Here is a 17,708-nt window from a genome sequence, read left to right as displayed (position 1 = left end):
ACGGGTGTAGTGGGAATCTATGTTTAGGTTTTCTTTCTTTGATCCTTAGGTTTCTCCTTCTGTGATATGTTTTCTCCTCTAACTGGTAAGTTGTAGAATGAGAATTGTAGTAGGAGTGTATTACTGATTAATATGTGTTGTCTACTGAGGAATTCCTGGCTGCAACGTCAGAATGGACAATGCCTGTCTTAAGGTGAAACAATTTGCAGAATTATCTTTGGAAACACCCACTTGTCCATTGCAGAGTTGAAATCAAAATGGAGTAAACATGGCTCATTGCTAACTGCAATTCTTTTTGGCTTTATAACTCCTGCATAACTTGCTTAGCTAACAAACTGTGAGCTTGCAGGTCTAATGGTCAACTAGTGCCAAAGGCCCCAATCCCCATAAACCAAGACCCCAGACTTACTAACCCATACATAATTCAAGGTAGGGGTCTGGTTGTCACAGGTGTGCCAAGGATAGAACCCAGACTTGAGAAGAGCTGGTGGGGGCTGGCAAGCCAAGATAAGCAAGGAATGAGTAATCCTTCCTCACTCACCTGTTGTAACTTGTGCCGCCCTTTGCAGCTGTGTCAAACTGCCCCTAAAGGAAACTTTGTAACTGTACTGCTGGCGGGGGGCTTACTCAGTGGTCCAGTGCATGCAGCACCATGACGTAAAGGATCTGTGCCAGAGTTTGTGACTGCTTCTGTATAAATAAAGCAGACAGCTTCCCTGCATTGTCCATTACGATCCTGAAATTGCAGTGGTCCGTTTCTTTTCTCTCTACACCTATTTCACGCACCCTTCTCGAGTTCCGAACTCAGCTGGAGCTAGCCTCCAGCAATTATTCATATAAAAACTGCTTGAAAATTTTTTATTAAAACAAACACTAAAAAGTCTGCTTTAAAAGTGCATATAGAACTTAACTAAAAAGAAAAAAATCCTTTTTGAAGAAACAAAAATAAAAGCAAAAATACCAAAACCAATGAGATGTAGCATTATTTTCTTAAACAAGGTTATTGATTTCCTTTTTCATTTCTTCAGTGACATCTTGACAATAGGATGCTGGTTTGTCTACCACTGTCCATGCCTACAATGTCAGGATGCAGCTAAACAGCAGAATGATTCATTAGGACTATTTATGAAGGATCATACTATTGTAAAATTATAGGGGATAGCAGTAGAGGGGGGAAGGCTTGCAGAGGGGGCAAGTGAAATCCCAGAGCCTATGCAATTATATCATAAAATAAAACAAAATAGGATCAAAGCCAGCTTCAGGGTAACTATGATAGCGCAAAGCATCTGACCTAGAAACACTGAAATACTAAAAAATTTAAACCACTGTATTATTTCATATATATTAGAAACAAAACAAGATAAAAGGCCATTAAATGAATGAGTTTCTTGCTTATTTGTGCAAAATTGATTAGAGATGCAAGGCTATTTAAAACAATTACATTGCACTGAAACTAGTCTGTAGCTACTTATGCCTAACACCCCTTTTCATCATAATGGTAAAACCTCACACTGTGATATAGTTATTTGCTTATAATTATTGAAATATCACCTTTTTCATTCAAAAGGCACATCATGTAATTTACAGAAATATATAAAGTTTTATCTGATAAAAGGTTTAAATTGAAAGTGAGACACAGTTCATAGCATAAAGACAGGATTCCTATACATTTAAAACAAGTTCTATGACTCAGCACCTTTCAAATGGCTTAGATACAAATACAGTTCTAGTTTTGTGTGTGTGACAAAAGTAAACACATGAATAATTGCAAACTTCACAATTTTATTTCAAGAATATGATATGGTTGTTTTCATTATCAATCTATTCCAACCATGAGGTGCAAGACAGATGTTTTCTTTGTGTTCACAGTCCAAATTTAGAAGATATTCAAAAAAATTTTTTCACATGTAATTAAACTGACTGAATTCAAAAATTTTCTAATATCTATCAGGTTTAAGAGTTATTTTAGTAGGCACACTGGTAAATACACTTGAATGTTTTCACAATAATGCTTTTGAACTACGAAGTCTTTCAGCTAGTTCGTGTTAGGAAGTGGAAGTGGCAGACAAATTCAGAGTATAGGTTCTGTTAAGTAACTGTATAAAGGACTGTGCCATCATATCACAGCCTCCTGAAAAGCAGAAGGCATTTGAGGAAACTGTAAGATGAATCTGTGAATAACACAGTTTAAAGGTTCCAGGAAAAGATACACTGCTCTTATTCAAATAACAATAAATGATGTGAATCATACAAGAATATGCCTGCAGTTGATATGCAATAAGACTGAAAAAATCAGATTTTATTTTAGTTTATTTTTATTGGAAAGTCAGGTATACAGAGAGGAGGGCAGACGGATTTTCCATCTGATGATCCACTCCCCAGATGGCCACAAACACCAAAGCTGAGCGGATCAGAAGCCAGGAGCCTCTTCCAGGTCTCCTATGTGGGTACAGGATCCCAAGGCTTTGCGCAGTCTTTGACCATTTTTCCTGGCCACAAGCAGGAAGCTGAATAGGACGTGGAGCTGCCATGATTAGAAGAGGCACCCATATGGGATCTCAGTGTGTGTAAGGCAAGGACTTCAGCTGCTAAGCTACCATGCAGGGCCCAAAAATATATCTTTAAAAGCAAAATTTTGCCATATGCAAACTAATGAGAAAAGCCTTTTTAATACTGAGAAATGATTTCCGTTTCTTAGTAATATAAAAACACTTACAATATCAGCAAACTGCACTGCCTTTTTTTTTTTTTTTTTTTTTTTTTTTGGCCATTACCTGGAATCTGAACTCATACATGCTGTTGCTGGATATAAATTAACAAATCTTTTCATAAAAAAATGAAATGAGAATTTCCCCTCCCAAATATTAAATATGGTTAAGGTACAGAGAGGAAAAAAATGTTGGAGGGTGCCTAGGCCTTTCCACTGTCTGCTAAATAAGGGGACCCTTAATGGAGATGGCTGTCAGTCTTCATAGGGATGGCATAGCAGGTGCAAACAGTTCTGCAAGCAAATTCTACTTCATCAGGGTCTTCAGAAATACTTCCCAACTTGGAGAGACTAGAACATCTCTTTGCTTTTCTTTATCACTGCTCTAATATATATTTTTTCAAAACAGTATTTCGATAGGAATGTAGAATTTGTTTTCCTAAATATTGTTTAGCTCTCAAATCTAATTTTCTTATTTTAAATTATTTATTTATGTATATATTTAAGAGACTGATAGCTGCGTCAGACAAACTCTTTAAATGTTCACAAAGTCTGGATCAGGTAGAAACCAAGAGACTGATATTCCATTCAAGTCTCCAACACTGGGGCAGAACCTGATTATCTGAGCATCAGCACCCACTCATATTTGCACCTAAGACAAACCCAGAATAATAGGGAGATTTATGAAGCCTTAAAAATGTGCACAAAAAATTTTCATTATCTTTTCACTACAATTTTATGCGAAGTCATTGTAGCTACTTTCACATCTGGGTGTGAGTGTGTCTGTATACATGTGTGGTGTGTACAACAATGTGATCAGAGAGAATAAATACTATCAGGTTTAATGCTAATTGGAACAGTGTCTATTAACAGTGGTTAGCACACTAAACACAACAGTTTTTCAGCACATACTACTAATGAAACTTCCCACAATTTGTGCATTTCAATGTAACTATTTCCAATGCTTAGTTTTTGTGAAGCTAAGCTTCAACTCAAACAACAGTTTACATAAAGTCATCCACACACCACTTTTTCTGAAATCATCACTATATCTTTTAATCAGCAGTTATTTCCAAATCAAAATTTCAAATGCTATTTAAAACTTAAAAACATGAAGTAATTTTTTTAGATTAATTATCTGCATTGATACTTTTGTTCCAGTTACAGTATTTTCACCTTTTAAGAATTAGTTCTGTCAAATATTTCAATTTCCTGGGCAAGCAAGTACTGGAAGAGTGACTGATACAATTGAGTAGTAATACAAATACATAAAAACTGTGCGCATCAGTGCTGGCATAGTTTCATTACAGAAAAGATCTCACTGAAGGACCATAAGACCAATAACTAACCACGACCTTGAAATTAATTGAACACAATTAAATTGCCTTACTGAACAAGAAAAGGCTTAAAAAAATGAAGAACAGAAAAATGTCAACCTTAAGCAATTAATTTGATGAAAATGTTCAAAATAGATAACCATGTCAAAATAGTAAAAATTCTTAAGTAATTTCAAATAAAATGCTATTAAAAATTGGCCTATGTGTAGGAGTTTTTTTTTTTTTTAAGCGTCATTCAGATCAAATAAGAAATCTTTCTAATGCAAGTTGCTTCTCTTAGGAAGTTCAGTTAGAACAAAATGTTATCTCAGCTCTACCAATGAGCTCTCCTATTATTCCAGGTACAACAAATACTTATGATAAGCTAGCATTAAAAGATGGATTTGTTTTAATATTTGCTGTTTTCTATATTTTTGTGCCAGAGGCAAATGAAAACACTAGTATTACAGTCAGCCATTTTAAAATATGGAATGCATCCCTAAGTACACTTAAATTATTTAGGGACTTCATTATTCTCAGCTTAATACTAAGTTTTTGAATTTAATTTGGATCACCTTGGAATTGTTATATTGGTCATAAGTCACAAGTTAAGATTTTATAAAAAATCACTTAATATGGTTTGGAAGAGACAGAGAGAGAAAAGAGAAAATAAAGCACTCAATTACTGTTTCACACCCTCTAGTACCTGCAAAAAGATGGAGTACAACAGAGGTTAATGCCAGGAGCCTGAAACTCAGTTGAGACATCCTAAGCACAGAGCAGGAACTGAGGTACTTGACTTAATCGGCATTGCCAACTAGAGTCTGATTTATCAGAAAACTGGAGTCAGGTGTCATTGGAAGAGTATGGAACCAGATGTTTCAAAGTAAGATGTAATAGCATTAATACAAAGATCATACCTCACAATGTAATTGTAACGAGTACTTACAATGCTCAAGGTATGTCAACATACTTTACACACAATTCAAGTAGATTTGGTGAAGTGGAATCTACACAAATCGAGAGACTTGCAATCTTGATTGGTTACCAAATTGACAAATTTCCCATGATAAATTCATAACTAGCATATTGTAGAGAAAATGACAAGGAAAACACATAAAAGAAACAACAGACATTTTGGAAAGTTTTCAATTTTTTGCAACAAAAAGTAAAAATTACTGTTGAAACATCACTTTCAGACCATTCTGCATGGGACACCATGTTATATAAACAATAGGTAGGTTTTGAGCTAAATCTGACCTCTAGCAGAACTTAAGTTTGACTTTTTTTCCCCTTCAGTGTGGTTTGGTTTTAATAATGCAGAGATATCCTATTTGTATTTGGAGTTACTCTTCCTAACCCCTTCAATTATCCCTTCACTTTCATCAGGTAATAGTCTAAAAATGTCTGCTCTTTCAGTCATTAACTTCAGGATAAACCCATCATTCTTTCCCTCAATCTTGTAGGAAAATGCCAGGTGTGGAGTATTCCAATAACATTTACCACTTATTTTCCAGGACTCTTGAACATAGGAAATATCCTTTGTAATAAGAAAGTCCATTGCTGTCACCTCGTTACTGCTACCCAGGGATCATTAGTTCTACTTCTTTCCTCTTTTTAACAAGAACAGAACAGAAAACTACTCCTGCCACCCACCGAAGTGAAAATGACAGGAAGAGACTTAATTGTCTGGTGAGAGCAAAAAAAGCCCTAACAATAACTGGTGCAAGTCAGTCATTATTAGTCAGGTGAAAGCGCAAGTAGAGATAGTTACAGCATATGAAAAGAAGGTATCTTTTTCATCTCTCAAATTCTCATTCAGAGCCACTTCCACAAACAACACTTAGATTTTGCACTAGCTAATATTTAGCATTTGAGGAAAGGAACTGTTACAATTCATAATGATCATTTCGGAGCTACATCCAAAATGAAAGCATCCCTGCTAAGAAATTAAGGGAACTAAACCATTGCAGTCACCATTATTTATCAAACAGAAAGCAACAATTTAGAAAGCAGAAGTACAAAAATCTGAAAGGATCAAAAATCAGATTAATGTACAACACTCACAAAACAAAAATGAAGAGAATTTTAATGCCTTTTAGAAATCTCAACTGCTCTGCTGCATGTCTGGTAAGGAAAGTTCTCCAATGACATAAAGGACCATGTCAATCTCAATACAACTAATCTTATTTTGCTCCCAACCTGACATATTTTACATGGTTCATTTCTATAAGATGATAGTTCCAAAGCCAGAGACACAACAGAGAAAGTGAACTACAGACCAATAACCCTGATGAAATCAGATGCAAAAATCCTTGACAAAATACTAGCCAACAGAATCCAGCAATCTGTCAGACAGATCATTCACCCAAGATCAGTTTCAAGCGTTCAGGGATGTTTCAAAATACACAAATTAATATATGTGATACACCACATCAACCAGATGAATATGATCATTTCAATGGTTGCAAAAAAGGTACTTGACAAAAATACATCACCACTTCATGCTAAAAACCCCAAGCAAAATGATTCAGAAAAAGACTGTGAGCTTCTCTACTAAGATCTGGTACTAGACAAGGATGTCCACTTTCACCACTATTGTTCAAAGTGCTAGTGGTAGTCTTGGCTAGATTACTGGGGAAGGGAAAGAAATTAAAGCATTTCAATTGGAAATTGTGTAGATGATATGATTCTCTACACAGCAGAACCAAAATACTCAATACAGAGACTGTTGGAATTTATAAGAGAATTTGGCAGGGTAGCAGGATATAAAATTAATGAACATTAGTTGGTGGCATTAGTATACACAAATAATCCCATGCATGAGAAAGAATTTGTAAGTACACTTTCCTTTAACATGGCAAAGAAGTTTATTAAATACCTTTGAATAAACTTAACCAAAGATGTGAAAGACAACTATCATGAAAAAAAATTTTAAAAAGCAAAAGAAAAAGGCATCAAAGTTGAAGAAATGTACCATGTTTTTGGATTGGCAGAATCAACGTCATAAAAATGTCCTTATTACCAAGAGTGATAAACAGTTTCAATGCACCTCCAATCAAAATCCCAACAGCATTGTTTTCAGCAATTGAGAAGATGATACAAGGATTCATCTAGAAACTCAAAGACCACAACTGGACAAACCTATCCTGAAGGATAAAAATAAAGTTGAAGGAATCACAATTCCAAACCTCAAGACATACTACAGGGCAAAGGTCATCAAAACAGTCTGTTACTGGTACAGCAACGGAGATGATCAATGGAACAGAAAAGAAACCCCAGAAGGGAGCCCACACATGCACAGCCAACTAAATTTCAACAACAGAACTGAAAATAATCCAAGGAAATAGCTTGGTCTCTTCAACAAATACTGCTGAGACGCCTATCAAATTCTATCAAGATTTCAATTTTTCTCTTCAGTTTGTGGAATATTAGGAAGAGCCTTTTGCATATCAAAGTTCAGGAAGCAGAGGTTGCCCCTAAATTTACCTGCTAGAACTAAAAATTAGTTAAGTGAATATTATTATATATATTTTCTCTCTTTCTTTTGAATGTACATAATGTAACTAGAGTGACACACCAGAAATTACAATCACCAAACAAACCCAAGATAGTTGTTGTCCACCTGCGTTGGCAAATACAGCACAGAGGACACCGTCTGCAGGTTGGGATGTCAACAAGGAGCAGGTGATGGAGGCTCAATTCCTTTATCGCTCTTTTAAATTTAGATTTACTAAAGCAGCATCTAAAGGCATAATATCTACACAGTCCATAGCACAAAAATTTGCCATCTTGTCCTGTTATTCCCCATCTGAGGACAAGCTCTCTTCATGCACTCAAGTGGACAGTAGGAGCTCTTGGACAAACAGGCTGTGATCTGCACACTCGCTCTCCATGAACTAGCACTCCATTTCAGACATCTTAGGATTAGTCAACCTTGTTAAAAGAAACTGGGAATTCTCTAGATTTGCTGGTGGTCTTCTGTATTGGCTGTGTTGCTTGTGGCTGTGGACTGTGTGACTGTAGTAGTGACACTGCTCATGTTAGGATGTCGCGTGGTGTTGTGTGCAGTCTCCAGTTGTGGCTGGTCTGCCTGGGTATGCTGCTGTTCATGCTGCAGCTGCATCTGCAGTTGCTGTAACTGAGAAGCGGAAGGGCCAGAAGAATTAAGCTATCCTGCTGCGGACCATCCCACTCCTGATAACTGAGATAAAAGCTGTTTTAGGATCCATGGCCTCCCTATTACTGGGACAACACGAACTCTGAAAAGAAGAAAGTCCACCAGGAGAACTGTTTGACCTATAAGCATGAGGACCTCTCAATCCCCATCCAGGGGATTTTAGCCAACCTTAACCATAAGTTTAACGCTAAACCTAGACCTCTCCACTCTCCTCACCGCCCCCCCCGCCCTTTTTTGGGGAAAAGGCAGCTTTATTCATGTGCCAAATCATTAGCTGTTCAGCTATAACCTAATGTCAGCTATCTTCAAATATACAAAACAGGGAAGACTCTCAAAGTGCCAGGTCGACCCTGGGCTGCAGTGAGGGAACACGGACTTTCAAAGACTCAGCAGGCAGCAAGTGCAAACCTGTCCTCTCCCAAGACAGACAACATTGAAATTAGTGTCAAAATAAACCGACCCACACAATCCGGGACACTTGTAGCCTGATGTCACCACAACAGAAAAGGTGCAGCAACCACCAGTTGGCCGCCCTGGAATACCCAGGCAAGGTATCAGATAGCCGCGTGGACGGAGGTCTGTGAGCCACTGTGTAAGCCGCTCACGGCTTCCCTGGATTCAGGGGCGCCTCACAGCAAAAGTGACCACGTGGGCTGTGAGGGTGGGAGGGCAGCTTTATAATACCAGGTGCATAAGCCACTCAGAGACCCCTGCGCATTTCACAAGCAGTAGGGCATGTGGGTGACCCATTGAGCAGGCTCCTACTTGCAGTGCTTGGCGGAGCTGTGGGTTGTGAAAATGGACTTGTAGGTCTCGGACTCGTCGCTGTACCCAATGGACCACTTTGGGACTCCTCCTGGAGGCTTCCCAGCTTTTCCGCTGCACCTTTGAGAGCCACGCTGGGTTTCTTCTCTAGACTCAAGACTGGAATCTTCAGGCTTCCCATCTTCACTTTTGTTCCTGAGGATTCTTCGCTGACTCCCGGTGTTGACACACCCTCAGCCGCCTTGGATTGCTTTGTTTTCTTTCCCAGCTTTGCTCTCAACAGTCTCTCCATCCTTTTCCTCTGCATTTCCATATCCTTCTACTGAACACGATGATGTCATCATCCTGGAAGGCAGAGCCAAACGTGTGGAAACCTTCTGCTGTTGCCTCTTTCAAAGCTAGTTGAGAAAACACAGAACCACAACACCAGAGGAAGCAAAACCTGTGGACGCCATTCATCTTCAACCCCACCATGTGCCAGATGAACCATACCCACTTCAGGTCATGGTGCTTGTTACCTTCCATGCTTTCTTTATCCCCTCCCAGGCTGAGTTATCAGAAAGCTTTAGTTCTGTCACATTCATAATGTTTTTGATGTGAGATGCTGCCTTCCCAAGAGCCTTTTCCACAGACTTGTCCAACAGAAAGTCAATGACAGCATCTTTGTTATAAAGTCTGTCAAGCTCACAAGCAACGATTGGCCGTCTTAATATTTCTTGAGTTGGAGTACAGGAGTTCCACCGGGCCACTAATTCAGCATCTTTGTCAACCCTCTGAAGTAGAGAAGTAAGAATCCCATCTCTCACCTTACACCAAAATCATCTCTTAGCAGGCATGTTTTAAAGAACAAATTCAAATGACTAACAGACATAAAAAAATGCTCAGGTTTCCTATCACAGAAGTGCAAATGAAAACCTCAGTGAGATTGGTCTACCTTCAGAAATTTACAAATGACTCATACTGGTATGCATATGGGAGAAAAGGGTATACCGTAGCCCACTGTAGGTGGGAATGTCGGCTAGTGAAACAACTATGAAAGTCAGTACCAAGGGTACTATGACAAATGAAAATGAATCTACGGTAGGAACCAGCACTACTTCTGAGAATATATCCAAAGGGAATGGAATCTGCATATCAGAAATTGATCTACAAACCTATATTTACAGCAGCACAATCCACAATAGCTAAGACATGGAAAAAACTCATATGAAAGCCAAAAAAAGGAATGGATAAACAAAATGTGATACATTTACTCTGTGCAATACCACTTAGCCATTAAAAAGAATGAGATTCTACCGTTGTCAACAAAATGGTCCCAACTAGAGATCATTATAACTCAGTGCAGTAAGACAATCCCCAAAAGAACAAATATATATTCTGTCTAATTAAGGCAATAATTGTGAAAATACAATTAAATAGATATATAAGTAAACAAGTATTTACATAGATTTCCACAGAGGCAGTGTATAATGAAGACTTGTATACTGGGAAGTAAAGATAAATTGCATTATGCATCTCTACTCCAGAATTAAAGAAGGACTACCAATGAAACTGTTAAATATGTCTTGACAATAGGATACAAGACTTCTTACCATTATCCATATTTACAATGCCATAATGCACTTTGATAGCGGAACGTTGGATTTGTGACTGCTATTGAAGAATTATACCATTGTGAAAATAGGAGGGGAAACATGAGGTGGAGGCAATAGGAATGGTGGGAGGGAGAATCATATCATGGAAATGCATTAGGAAAAATAATATATATAACAGCAAATTGATTTATAGAAAGAAAGTTAAACTCATGTAAGCTATACTGTTTAAAACCCAGGGAAGTTTGTACCTATGCCAGTGTCTTGTATTTTCATCCTTTTTCTCTAGTAGTTTGCTGGTTTCAGGTCTTAGATGTAGATTGCTTATCCATTGTGAGTTGATTATTTTATAGGATATAAGAAACAAGGTTTTGTGTTTTTTTTTTTTTTTGGCATGGAAGCTTAAACTTTCTCAAAATAATTTGTTGAAAACTGTCTTTTTTTTCAGAGAGCAATTTTGACTCTTTGTCAAAGATTACTTGGTAATAGATGTATGTATTAATTTATAGCAATTAGTAGGTCCACATGCCTGTGTTGGTGCCAGTACAGGTTGTTTTTACTGTAATAAACCTGTGGTATGTGTTGAAATCATGAAACATGTGATTTGGCTTTGTTTTATATTGATTTTGCTTTTTTGGGTCTCAGTGTTTCCATAAATACTTGAGCATTTTATTTATCTTGATATGATAAGACTGTCCTTGGTATTTTGTTTGTCACATTCAACCTATAAACTACTTTGGATAGCATGGGCTTTTCATAATATCAGTTCCTCTAATTTATTAACACAGAAGATTTTTCCATTCGGGGGGTGAGGGAGTCTTCTTGTATTTCTTTTCCCAGAATTGTTGCATGTTTTAGTGATTAATTCAGTAAATTTGTAAAGAATGATATTAACTCTTAATAAACTACCCAGAACAAATTAAAGGAAGATAGTCTTGTCACATGCTTTTTACCAGGCAAGCAAAATCATATTTCAATTCTAACACTGGAAAGAAAAGATACAAAAAAGAGAACTATGGATCAATGCACTTGATGAATATAGATGCAAAAATACCAAAAAAAAAAAAAAAAACAGACAATCAAGCCAACAACACATAAATTTGCTCATCCTCCAAGAATAAGTGGGGTATATCCCAGGCATGCCCCAATGGTATAACATTTCCTAAATGTATTCTGACTTCCATTAACCAGATCATTCACAACACTGGTTGAAATTAACCCAAAATATTTTAAGTTTTTGTAGCTAGTGTGAATGGTACTGACCTTACACTTTCTTCCTTAGCAATAGATTTGTAAGTGGATATAAATGCTACTCATTTATGTGTTGGTGTTATATGTTGCAACTTTATTAACCTCTCTTGTGAGTTTAACCTCTAAGGAAAGTGTTCGGTTTCTCTACTCACAGGATTATATTATCTGCAAGCAGTTTCTTTTTTACATCCCTATTATCTTTTCAATTTGTATCCTTTTTATTCCTTTACTTTGTGTAATGGCTCTAGCTAAAATTTTCAGAACTGTATTTAATGGTAATAATGAGAGTGGGCATCCATATTTGGTTCTGAATCTTAGCAAAAATTCATCTAATTTTTGCTAATTCAATATTCTGGCTGGGGGATTCTGATAACTATTTTCATTTTGTTGAGGAAGAAAATTTATCACAAACATAAACTAACAAATGCAAATGAGGACTGCAGAAAAATTACACTAACAGGTTATTGGAGGGAACATAAATTGATACACCCCATAATGAAACACAGCATGGAGATATTTTTGTATTTTAGTAACCTAAAAACAGATATGTCATATATAATAATATATGATACATATATACAAAATGAAATACTATTTAGCAGAAAGAGAATGACATATTGTCCTTAGTGAAAAAAAATGGACTCAACTGGATACCACTATCCTTAGTGAAATAAGCCAGACAAAAAAAACAAAAACACTGCATTTTCACCATTACACTAATTTACACAGTACTAAAAATAATTTAAAGGATACAACTTAAAAAGACATTTTCAAGAGAGGCAGAAGCCGCCTCCATTCCCATGCCAAGCCAGCCAGGGGACAGCGTTGGCTCACGGAGATCTGAGAATGCAGGCCAAAGAGAGAGGTAGGGACACAGCACCAGCGGAGCACGTGAGGACATAGGAGTCTAGGCAGGTGGAGTGAAACTGAGGATTTCCCCATGAGCTTAAACCTGTGCAAATTGAAGAGGGGAGGAGAGAATCCAGGTCAGCATGCTGCCATGGTTTACCATGGTGTGCTGGTAAACCAGGTCTGGATCTTGGGTGCGTGGAAGGGTAAGGGTACCAGGCCAGCATATGTGCCAGTAGCCTGGGACGCTGGTGGACAGACAGAGCTTTAGACCAACACACACTCACTGTGCTTCTGAAGGCTGGGCTGAAGAACCAATGTGCTTCTTGGCACAATGATTGTGAATTGATTATGGAAAGGGGCAAAGGGATATCGGGAGGGAAGAAAGCTGTGGCAGTGTGTTGCAGGTGAGCGATGACTCCTGAGGTACTCCCAATGACAAAGCCACTGTCCTTGCAGATAAGCTAGGAAAATGAAACCCGGTGGTATGGAGAGGGGAAACGGGAGGACCTTTATGGCTCTGTCTATGCACCTTTATGCATCTGTCTATGCACGGGCCCACATGGGACATTTAAGCTGGGCCAGTTAGCATGGAACACCACTAACCACCACATACTAGACTACACAAAAGCTTGGTCTGGGGGCCTGTCTGCCAAGACTAGACAGTGAATGTCGGATTAGGGGACGGGTCACATTAAGCTGTCATGACACCAACTATCAAGTGAGAGAACCAAATGCAGCAGTCAATTCTGCAGGGGATTTGTGTGCCTATCCCTGTAGAAACGCAAGCACTGCTGGTTAGCTTAAGATTTGGGGGCAGAGCTGGGCTGAACTAGGTATGATCATGGAACCTGCCAGCACTCACAGATACTGGGGCAAGTAGTAGGCTGGGTCCAAGTTGGGGTACCCACAGGGATACCCTAAAACAGGGTGTGGGGCAAGCCAGGCTGCAAGATCCACCAGCTCATACATAGGCTGGGATACAGAAAGCAGGCTATGCCTGGCAAGGGCATAGTACTCACTGGTACACATGAGATATGGGTCTCAGAATGGGCCTGGTGGGGCAACTTAGGAAACTTCCCACGATGAGCCATAGCTTTTGCTGGTGAGCATGTGGTTCATGTCTGGGTGTCGGTCATGCTGGACAAGGTAGCTCCATCCATTGGCAAGTGTGTGGACTGGTTTTGGAAGAGGGCAGACCGGACAGAGACCAGCAAATCTTAGGCCAATGGCATGTGCAGCAGCCAGGCTACACCTACTGGTTTATATGAGCCAGGGATTTGAGCAGACTGAGCAGGGCCAGATTACAGCACCCCCCACTGAGAGTTGGGACAGGGGGCCAGATAAGTCAGGTCAGGCTTAAGCTTCCAAAAGCAAAAGCCAAGACAGGTGAGGGGCTATGGCAAGCTGGATCAGAGCAACTATTTGCACACAAGAGATCTATGGATGGGAACAGGCCTGGTTGGGAGCTAAGGAAACACTTCAACTGGGAGGTGGCTCAAACTGGTGAGCATGAGGGCCAGAATTGGGGTAGAGGATGATCTGAGCTGGACATGACCCTCGGCATGTCTATGGACTGGGTCTCGATGTGCCAGACAGGGCTAAACTCCAGCACCCACTGGTGCTCATAAGAATTATGCTAGGTGTAGGATGTGCTGGGCAGGACTCTGCCCCTACTGAGCCATGCATGAGCTTTGTCTGGGGGTGGACCAGGTTTGGCAGGGCTGTCGCACCCAACTTTTAGAACTGGGATGGATGCAAACCAGTCAGGAAAGACCACTGTTCTTGTTAGAACAGGAGGTGGACTGTCGGGCTCAACCATTGGACCCAATGGTGTGTACGAGACACGGCATTGAGAGAGGTTCTGATGGAGGTGCTTGGGGAACACCTCTGTTGGGACATTCCTTGCAGGTAAGCACAAGAACCAAGGCAAAGAGCAGTTTTGACTTGAGCAGCTCAGACTTGGCCAGGATACAGAACCCAGCATATGGTTCAGGTTTTGAGGGTGAGCCAGGCTAGGCCAGTTCATATCACCTGCTGGCAGATCCAACAACCAGAATGAGGTGTGGGGTCAGATGGCAATACCAGCCAGTTCAAACTGGGGCCAGGACAGGGGCTGGCTGGGTTGAGCTAGACTGGGGGTGGGTCAGGCTACAACACCCATTGGTAAATGCTGAGGTGAAGCAGGCCATGCCAAACTGGACCACCACACCCAACCAGCACACTTGAGACCCTGGGGTAGGGATGGAGGAAAGGAGGGGAGGGGTGTAGGCCCAACAGGGTGGCTATGGGGACTCTCCTGCTGGGCCACTACTCCCCCTGGTGAGTGTGAGAGCTGGAACTGGGGACACACCAGGTCAGGCAAGACTACAACACCTGTTGGCCTGCATTTGAGGAAAACCAGGCTGGGCATACTGTACCAACTGTTGCATACTTCAGCAAGAGTGGGTTATGCTTTTCTGATTGGTGGTGCTTCACTGTGGCATCAGCTGGCAGGTGCTGGCACTGGGACAAATTCTGTCAAGCCAAACTGCAGAACCACCTGGAGAGTGCAAGATCTGGGACTTATAGTGGATCCAGTAGGGAAACTGTGGTCACCTCTCAGATTTCCACTCCCACTGGTGAGTATGAGAAGCAGTGCTGGGGACAGGCATGGCTAGACAGAGAGTGGCACCAACGGGCATGAGTGTGGGCCGGAGGTGGGGCTGGTTGGGTTGAACTAGGCTTAAATGCCCATTGACCAAAACAAGAGCTGAAGGAGATGTGGGACAGACTGGACCAGTCTGCTGTACATACTGGCAAACATGGGAACCAGGGCAGAGGGTGAGTCTAGTGTGCGTTGTTAGGGGTCATTCAGCCTAGTCCACAGCTCCTGCTGGTATATGTGCAGGCCAGGTGAATGGTGGGCAGGATCGGGCTGCACGGCAACACCCAATGATTTACATAAGAGATAGGGCTGGAGACAGAACTGACCAGCAGTGTGCATAGGCTGGTTTGGGTGAAGGGATCAGTCAGCCCCTGTATTGGTAAACAGACACAAGAATCAGGTCTGGGATCACCTCAGATGAGGTTTCTTTGGGGATAACCCAAACTGAACTGCAGAACTCAGAATTCCAACCATGGGGCGCATTGCAGGTTTCATGGTCTGACCATGTCAGAGCTGGGTCTCTTTAGTGGCTTAGATGGAGCAGTGGACAGCATACCCAGATGAATATGGAGAATATGAAAGTCAATTGGAGCCTGCAAAGGACACCTGGTACCAAAACAAAGGATGGAGGACATAACAAATTCATCAACTACCCCAACCTAGGGTTGGCAGTGAATATCTGGGAAAATTGAGACTTCTAAGATCAAGTGTGTCAGCCAATAGATCCTAGAGGGATTTCATCATGCTTGGAGCAGCAAGATTGACAACAATTCGGAACTACTGAACTACAAAAATCACTTGATCAGGACACTTGGAGCATACCCCACATAAGGGACCCTGGAATGATACTGGGTGGCTGTCCCCCATACCAGGGTACAGAGGTGGTTGAGAAGCTGGATGTGGCTTCTCCCCTTATCTCTCCCTTCTCCCAGATACAGAAAGACAAAACAAGAATGTGGAAACAATGTTCTCACCCACTTTCCTCAATCCTTGACCCTTCCCACCCTAACCAATTATGTCAAGATCATCAAATTTTTTTTGAAAAACAGTATTTTCAGATTTCATTACTGCTTATATTCTAAGCCAATATTTCTATAGGACAAGAGTCTTACTAGTTATATTTGTTTAGCTCTGTATGTATTTAGTGGTGTATTAAGCTTCTGATCTTGAAGTTAATTTAAAATATGAAATACTTTGAAAAGTAAAAATTTTTTAAAATGGAGGTTAGTATCATTGTATATCATTTCATTTTTGTAGTTGTACCCACAAACTGCATGGATTATTTTCTCTTCATGTTAATGACAAATTAGAAACCAGTAATGCTCACCACAGTGTCTTTCATTTCTAAACTGCTTAAAAAGTTATCAAATGCATTTCAAAGATACTATTTTTACTGATTTTAGGGGAAAAGTTCAATTAAGAAAAGCAACTTGAATAATACCTTCTGCCAAGGATTTTGCTTTTACTCCACTCTACAAACAGCTATCATTATATTACTTTGTGAACTCCAAGAAAGCTTCCTCTTCTAAAAATCTGTTTTAATGATATTGCACAATGTTCATAAGTTTTATTTAATTATCTAATCATAAACTCTTCACTTCACATTCTGTTCATCATACATTTCTCTATCTCCAGAAATCTGTCAATGCTGTTTTACATATGTATTATTCTATAACCATGCATATGACAATAAGGCCACCAACATATTTATTCATATGACTGAATATATTGATACATTATGTTCCTCAAAGACATAGCTATATAATGTAATCATTGTAGCCACTGAGCAAAGAAATTATCTTCAAATATTAACCAACGGCACAATGTGCCAGATAGCACTTTGAAAGTTCCGTAAGCATTAACTAATGAAATTCTCACAACTTCAAACATGGGGAACCTTATTTTTACTACTTAAGATAATTAAGGCACAAAGATCTTTTTTTAAAAGATATACAGAGAGGAGGAGAGACAGAGAGGAAGGTCTCCCATCCAATGGAAGGGGCTGCTGGGATACGAACTGGTGCCCATATGGGATCCCGGTGTGTCCAAGGGGAGGACTTTAACCACTAGGCTATTGCGCCAGGCCCAAGGCCCAAAGATCTTAAGTAACTTTTCCTTAAGTTCCTGGGATGCCAACACAGGCAATCTGACTGATACCCTTATCCTCAAAACAGCACATGGCATGAAAAACACAGAGAAAATAATGTATTTCAATGAGTATGATGAAAATCACCATTTTTTCTCAAAAGGAAGATTGAGCAACTGTGATCAGATATACCTCTGTCAGTTTTGACTTTTCTTGGGAATAAGGGAGGAAAAAGAAGAAAAACCACTTCAACCAACATTCATTCTACTTCTATTCTTTGTTTCAAATTATAATCTATTTGGGAAACAGTATTTT

General features: G+C 39.8%; 1 protein-coding gene and 2 pseudogenes across 1 annotated transcript in view; all 3 read right to left on the bottom strand.

Moving 5' to 3' along the window:
• Window positions 1–17,708, bottom strand: part of GALNT13 (polypeptide N-acetylgalactosaminyltransferase 13) — a 427,420-nt gene that overhangs the window by 268,728 nt on the left and 140,984 nt on the right. The window lies entirely within an intron of this gene.
• On the bottom strand, window positions 7,697–8,462 carry LOC105942112 (E3 ubiquitin-protein ligase KCMF1-like; annotated as a pseudogene).
• LOC105942149 (replication termination factor 2-like) lies at window positions 8,923–12,823 on the bottom strand (annotated as a pseudogene).

Source organism: Ochotona princeps, chromosome 5, assembly GCF_030435755.1.
Source record: "Ochotona princeps isolate mOchPri1 chromosome 5, mOchPri1.hap1, whole genome shotgun sequence".
Classification (NCBI taxonomy): Eukaryota; Metazoa; Chordata; class Mammalia; order Lagomorpha; family Ochotonidae; genus Ochotona; species Ochotona princeps.
The sequence above is the reverse complement of the archived record's forward strand: the minus strand, read 5'-3'. Positions and strand labels throughout refer to the sequence as shown.